The following is a 6,992-nucleotide window of genomic DNA, read 5'->3' as shown; positions in this document are numbered from 1 at the left end:
AATCCTTCACGCTTGGTGGTGGAATAGTTCTTCTCAACCTTGGATAACCTCCTTCTTGCGAATGCTATAAGATGATCCAATTCTCCTCCACCAGCCTATGTCAGTACTGCTCCTAGAGCTATACATGATGCGTTTACATGTACATGAAACTCCTTCTTCCAATCTGAGAAGACTAAAATCAGCGTGGTGACCATTTTTCCTTTCAATACATCAAAGCTTTTCTGACAATCCTCGTTCCAACAGGACGTGACATCCTTTTTCAACAACTTCTCCATAGGCGTGGTGATCTGGGTGTAGCCCTTGATAAACTTCTTGTAGTACCCAGTATGTCCCAAGGTTGCACATAGCTGCTTAACACTCCTTGGCACCTCCAAGTTAAGTATCACTGTGATCTTCACGAGATCTACCATCAGTCCCTATCTACAAACCACATGACCCAGCAGAGTCCCAAAAGGAACACAAAACAGACATTTCTTCAGATTGAGCACAATTTGGTACCTTCGACAAGTATCTAGCATTAAGCGCAAACTTGCCACATGGCGTTTTACCAACCTAAACATAGTGCAATCATTGAAGTACACCTCCAAAAACTTATGAATGAATTCTTTGAATGCAGAAATGACTACGTGTGAAAAAATCGCAGGTGCATTCTTCAATCCGAAAGGAATTATATTGTACTGAAAACATACCCATTCAGTCATGAAGGTCATCTTGCTTCTATATTCAAGCATGATTTTGATCTGATGGTACCTAGAAAACCCATCATTGAAGGAGTACACTTCCTGGCCACCTACATTATCCAATACCTTATCAGTGAATGGAGTCAAGAAAGGATCATGCACGCAAGCGTCATTCAACTTCCTGAGATCTATGCATATCCTTATTTCATCCTTTTACTTCTTTTCCTGTACCACCATTGGGCTTACCCAATCAAATTATTCTACGGGCTCAATGATGCATACTGCGAGCATCTTATCTAACTCTAAGCAGACCTTCTCCTTATACTTCGGATTGAGACTGTAGGGTCTTTGCTTAACTGGTTTCGCGTCGGGATTTAATGTGATCTTCATAATGCCCAAGTCTCCTACTATCCCCTTTAACTCTATAAACTTGGTAGGGAACAAATACTGGTATTCATGGAGCAACTCGAAAACCTTATCTATTGTTGCATCATCCCAGTAATCTCCAATCTTCGCGAATTTGGGCTCCGCCTCCGTACCAATATTTACCTATTTTGTTTTTAGTGGTGCGGTTATATCAGGATTCTCGATCGGCGGTCCCTTGACCTCGCGGTGACCCTAGGTTTCAAGAATATTAATCTTTCGTCAGTCCTCATCTTCTTCTTCAATATTCATGTTATAGCATTCCAGCGCGTGGCTCAGCTAAGTAGTCCAATCGAGTTGAACCAAATCCAAAGGATCTTGAAGTATTCTAAATATTGCTGCTTTAACTTCTTGTAGCGCTTTGTCAATACAGTCAAACCCGTCTTCGAAGCTGAACGTCATTATGAACCCTTTGCGTAGAATATCCCATTCACCTGTGCCATGGCAGAGCTCTGTCTCCAAGTACCAGTTCATCAGGATGACATCCAGGGTGTGACAGAACAAGTGCACCCATTTAGGTTGGGGCTTCGCTCCATAGGCCTTAGCCCATTTGGCCAAGTGTGCGCATGGATCATCCTTCCCGTCATACTTGTCTGTCACTCGTACCTTTAGCTTCCCAAAGTGTATTCTCATCATTCTCCTACACTCGCTCCAATAATCAAAACTACACTTGTGCGTACCCCACCATCTCACGGGCGTAGCATGCAGTGCCCAGTCCAAAGTCTGGAAGCGCAGCTTCTCTAGTACTTCCCTCTCAAATGCATCCAGAAACACATCCACATCATTCAAGCCATCATAAGTGGGTAGATTTCTTACCTCTAATGACACACAGCGTAGCGATCGGGTCATCATGTTACAGCTCAGCGTGGTTACTTCATGTAGCCGATTCTGCCAACGCTCTAATTCTTCGTCTAAGTCTGAGTTGCAGGAACTCTCGTGATCCCATGTAATTCGTCCATCCACTGTCGGATGCATTGGAAATATTACTTCACGTGAGTAGGCCCATGCACTATTTAGCTTAGGAGTAGGAGTATTGTTTTCTTTCTTGTTTTCTTTGCTTTCATGTTCTTCTTTTCTTACTTGTTTTTATTTCGCTTTAATTCTGTCTTTTGCTTTCTTGTTTGTTTACTTGTTACGTACCCGTAGGATTGGCTTCACATGAAACCGTCTTTGGCTCTTGAGACAAGCAGGGTGAAGTACAAGAGGACCAGTACAACTATCAACATTTGTTTATTTGTTACCCCCTCTCTTTATGAAGAGCTTGCTTTCTTTAGCCAATGGTACCCTAATGGAAAATAAATTTTGTTCAAAGTGAGTCTTGGTGAAAACACAATGCTTGCACTTTTAACTAGTACCACCTACTCTAATTAGTTTTTCTATATTCAGTTAACCCTTTTCGACTCAGTCAAGTAGAGTGAGGTGAGGGGGAAACCTTAACAGGTATGTCAGAGGTATATATAACATACTTCTCTGAAGGGAAAACCTCTTCTGCTCTCAATAAGTCAGGATCCCTCTTCCACCTCATGAAAATAAATAAGTGCACATGCACAACTCTTTGAAAAATGAAAAAAAAAATGCAAACAAAGATAAAGGCTTCCTGCACAGAGAGGTGAAGCAAGCAACTCCGTCGTGGTACTTTCCAGGCTCACTGGTAGCAGAGCGATTCTTGTGTTCCTGAAGTGACTCCATCGGGGTACTATCAAGGCTTGCTATCAACGGAGAAACACCATAGATGAAACTAAAACTCTCATAATTTATATTACTTGTCCATAAATATACCCCTCATCCCAATTGAAACAACTCAGTTGACTTGGCTTGGTATGTGTGTTGATCGATCAAGAGAATGGCAGGGACTATATCTTTAACTCAAGCTAGTGAAGAATCCATGACAATCAAAGAATCGAACAATACTTCCAGAGGAGCTAAAATCACTTTACAAGAAAAAAGGTCCGTATATAGAGCTGGAGTTCTACCAGTGTGTCACCAATGTTGCATCGGCTACAACCAATCTACAAAATTTTGCCTTCGCTTCGTTTTGGAGCCTACCTCCTTAAATCTCAGTAGCTTATCTTGCACTGCCTAGGTACTTGTGTTTTCATTTGGATTTATCTTTCGCTTTACAACTTGTACTCGCTTACTTGCTTTGATGTCTAACCACAAGCTAACACCCCATGACTTGGTTGCATCTGGTTCTTACACTGCCTTGAAAAAATTCGTAGTCCTAGAGGGCAACCAACCTTGCTCTCAGGAATTGCACAAAGCATCCTAACAGTGAGCCTTGCTCTCAAGAATTGCACAGATCAACCCAACAGTGAGCTTCGGCTTTGAAATTCATTGACCTAACTGACAACTTTTCTTTAACTGGGAAACTACGCAAAGCATGAGAGGCATCCAAACCCACTCATCCCAGGAATTGCGCAGAAGCATTCCCTCAGCTGGTGCCCAATGCATGTGCTAGTAGGTTGCCCGGTTCCCTCTAGAACTGTGCAATCTCTCCATGCATGCATGGCAGCATTTCCCAAAAAATAAAAAAGTATCCTTAGAACATAGGGATCTATTTTTAGCACTAACAGTTACACTTCAGCTATTTTTAGAAAACTTCCACCACTTGTCGCTTTTTCCTTGATTTTTGGCACGCAAGACATAAACCCTAAATCAATCAAATCTATTTAATGGATGTCACTATAGCTCATTTGGACATTCAATCTTGGAGCTCTGGAATTCCCAAGGCATCTAAGAACCTTCGGCATGATCAACATAATTTTTCTAGGTAAGTTTTGCTTTTCAAGTCTTTTGCTGCTTTTTTTGTCGCTTTTGTTTCCTTGGATTGTGTGAGTGTTGTTTTCATGTTTTATTGAACGATGGCTGGAGTTTTGGTTTTTTTTTTTTTAACTTGTAGAAGTGTTGTTTCAAGTTTTGTATTGTCTTTCTTGAGTGTCACATGCATGACCTCGTTTTTTCACTAACGGTCACCATTGTGGTGACTCTCCCCACCAACTTCATTTTTCGTCCGTTTAACAGATCCTTGCATTTGTCCTGATTGCATGCATGACCATTCACTCATATTTTCACCATCCTTTTCTCATGCATTCAGATCTACTTATTTTTAAGTTTCCCTTGGGCAAATTTGGTTTCCTTGGTTTGGATCTAGCTTCTCCCGGCATGCACTACGCATTTCTAGAACTCAAGGCTCTTCCTTGGCTCGAGGAATTACATAGATGGTGCCAATGAATGGTTCCAACTATGCTCTGCGTAGTTCCAAGAGACAGTCCCCGGTCTTTCCCACTAGGATTGCGCAATGCATAGTCCCAACCAACATCAAGCAAAACTAAATTGTGCATTGTGCAATTTCAATCCACATCTAGCCATACTAGACTGCGCTCTGTGCAATTCCATTCAGCAGTACCTCTCACTGGAAACTGGGACTATGAAATGGGCAGATCCAGCTGACATTCTCTCACCTATGAAAGTCACAACTTCATAATCTTGCCCAGAATTTTCCCAGTTTGTTGCATGATCGATCCTTGAAGTGATTTATGTTTTTAAGCTAACATTTTCTTTCCATCAGTGTCTACTTTGTCTCCAGGTACATCAGTTGTTGAGCAGCTTCTCAGTAGTACAGGCAGCATGATTTCCAAGAGAGCTGGATCAAAGGACAATGTAGAGAGAAACACTGGAGATGTAGTTGAACATATGTCCATGAACTTGCCTATTTATGCATACACACAGTTGTTCATAGATAGGGACATAGAGATTACATGGCAAGAAATAAAGGACATATTTTCAAGTGGTTTCAAGGAATATCTGGAAGATCGACAAGTCTATGTCAACATCCACAATTCAGGCTTGTACAGGGTTGCATGCAGGTACCCCGCCTTCCCTTGTGTGGATATCATTCAATGGATTGTCTCACATACCGATCCCGAGACGATGACACTAAGCAGTACCAGTGGAACACAACCTTCCACCTTCAGGACAAAAAACTACTATCATATGTATCACTTTCAACAACCATTGAACTACATGGATGCTTTTTTCTACACTCCCAATGACAATGTGAACACTAGAGACATCATGAAGCATTGGTTAAAAGAGTCGTCAAAGTTCAGAGTGACACCCAACCAGGCCTACAAGATGAAGTCACTCAGGAAGTCTTAGCAATGCTTGGTCATCTTTGCATGTCGCTTGTATGGCCAAGAGAGCATGGAGACCTTCCCGCAAAGTTGGGTGGTTATGTTGGAGGAATTGGAAAATGAAGGAAGGCCATTGAATTGGTCTGACATGTTGGCTCTTCAGCTGAAAGTGCATGTGTCTAATGCCCGAATCCTACCTAAGGATGAGCAAGCAAGATTATTTATGTTTGCATACCTACTTGATGCAATCTCTACCCAGTAGCAGTTACCTGGTATGGGTTGGACATGGACACCATCAGAGGATATTGTGAACATCTATTTCAAGTTTCTCTCTAAGTTCAGCTACTGAGGAGTCATGGCGAGGTTATCTGACCACTTCATCACCCCACTGTATAGGATGATATTCGAACATGATCCACCTTGCATGTCCCAAGAAGCGATGCAGGCATTGCTTAACATTGCAAATTGGTATGCCTCACCCAGTGGCACCTTCAGGATGTTTGGCATGGAGAAGCCTCTGCATGAGCTACCAAGGTTTTCCATGGACAAGTTGGTCATGCAAGAGGTTGTATACCACATCTCCACAGGGTTATCAACAAGACTGCACAGGAGGAAGAAGGCACCATGGCCTACTCTTCCTTTGTGGATTGGGTTGTACGAGATCCGTACCTTGAAGGATGCAGATGTCGAGGCCGAGGACTTGAAGAAGTTTGGGTTCGACACTAAGAGTTTCAATCCGTATGACCCCCACTGCATATGCAAGAACCACTATGCAAAGGTGTATTATCCATGGATCCATGGGGCATGTCATTGGCCAGAGGAAGATCCTTGGAGGTATTTCTATAACTCCTCTAGGCTCAATGAACCGGTCAGCATAGCTATAGAATGGAAAGCAGCACTGCATGTAGCAACACCACAGGAAGAAACAACAACAACAACAGTGAGCATCAAACCGGTGCAAGACAAAGGTAAGAGGAAGATTTCCCAAAGCACAGAGGCTGAGCAAAGCTACAAGTTCAGAGAAGATCCTCTTCTTAAGAGAGTAGCTTTGGAGATAGATGCAAAGAGGCGACAACATTAAAGGCGAGTAGAACAAAGGAAGAAAGATAAGAAAAAGTTGGAAGATACAGAGAGGAAGTTGCAAGAAACAGAAAAGAAGTTGAAAGCAAAGCAAGAGCTAAGGAGTAGAGAGAGGGAAGTAAAGAAGAAATAGGAATGGGAGGAAAGACAAGGCGCACTAACAGAGAAAATTGCGTCTATAAAAGTTGAGACAATAGAGAAACCAACAGATGAAGAAGAGGGTGAGTAACAAGTTCGGGAACTCGCTCAATAGGTTGAGCAGATGGTTGAAGCAATGGACATGGAGATGGAACAGGAGCCACAGGACCAAGACACTGATCTCATGCCAAGAGCATCTAAGGTTGCACCACAGTCTCTGCCACCTCCAAAATCACAACCATTCTCGAGCGAGCAAGGAGAGGTTGTTCTCCCATATGATGATCCAGAGATGGATGTGTACAATCTATCATTTGACAAGTCTTAGCACAAGATTGTATAGGCACAAAGAAAGAAGCTCTTGGATGATCACATATCACCTGCACACATAGAGGAAAGGGTGATTGCATCATATGTTAGAAGACATTCAACTTCCATGGTCAAGGCTTCTCAGGCTTATGCAGAAGCCACGAGTTCAACGATCAAGTTTTTTATAGCAGAGAATGATCAGATGATGAAGGACTTGCAAGAGGCGAGCAAG

Source organism: Pinus tabuliformis, chromosome 5_1 (assembly GCF_031772625.1).
Source record: "Pinus tabuliformis cultivar Carrire ecotype Pingquan chromosome 5_1, CPIR1, whole genome shotgun sequence".
Taxonomy (NCBI): Eukaryota; Viridiplantae; Streptophyta; class Pinopsida; order Pinales; family Pinaceae; genus Pinus; species Pinus tabuliformis.
This window is presented reverse-complemented; position numbering follows the sequence as displayed.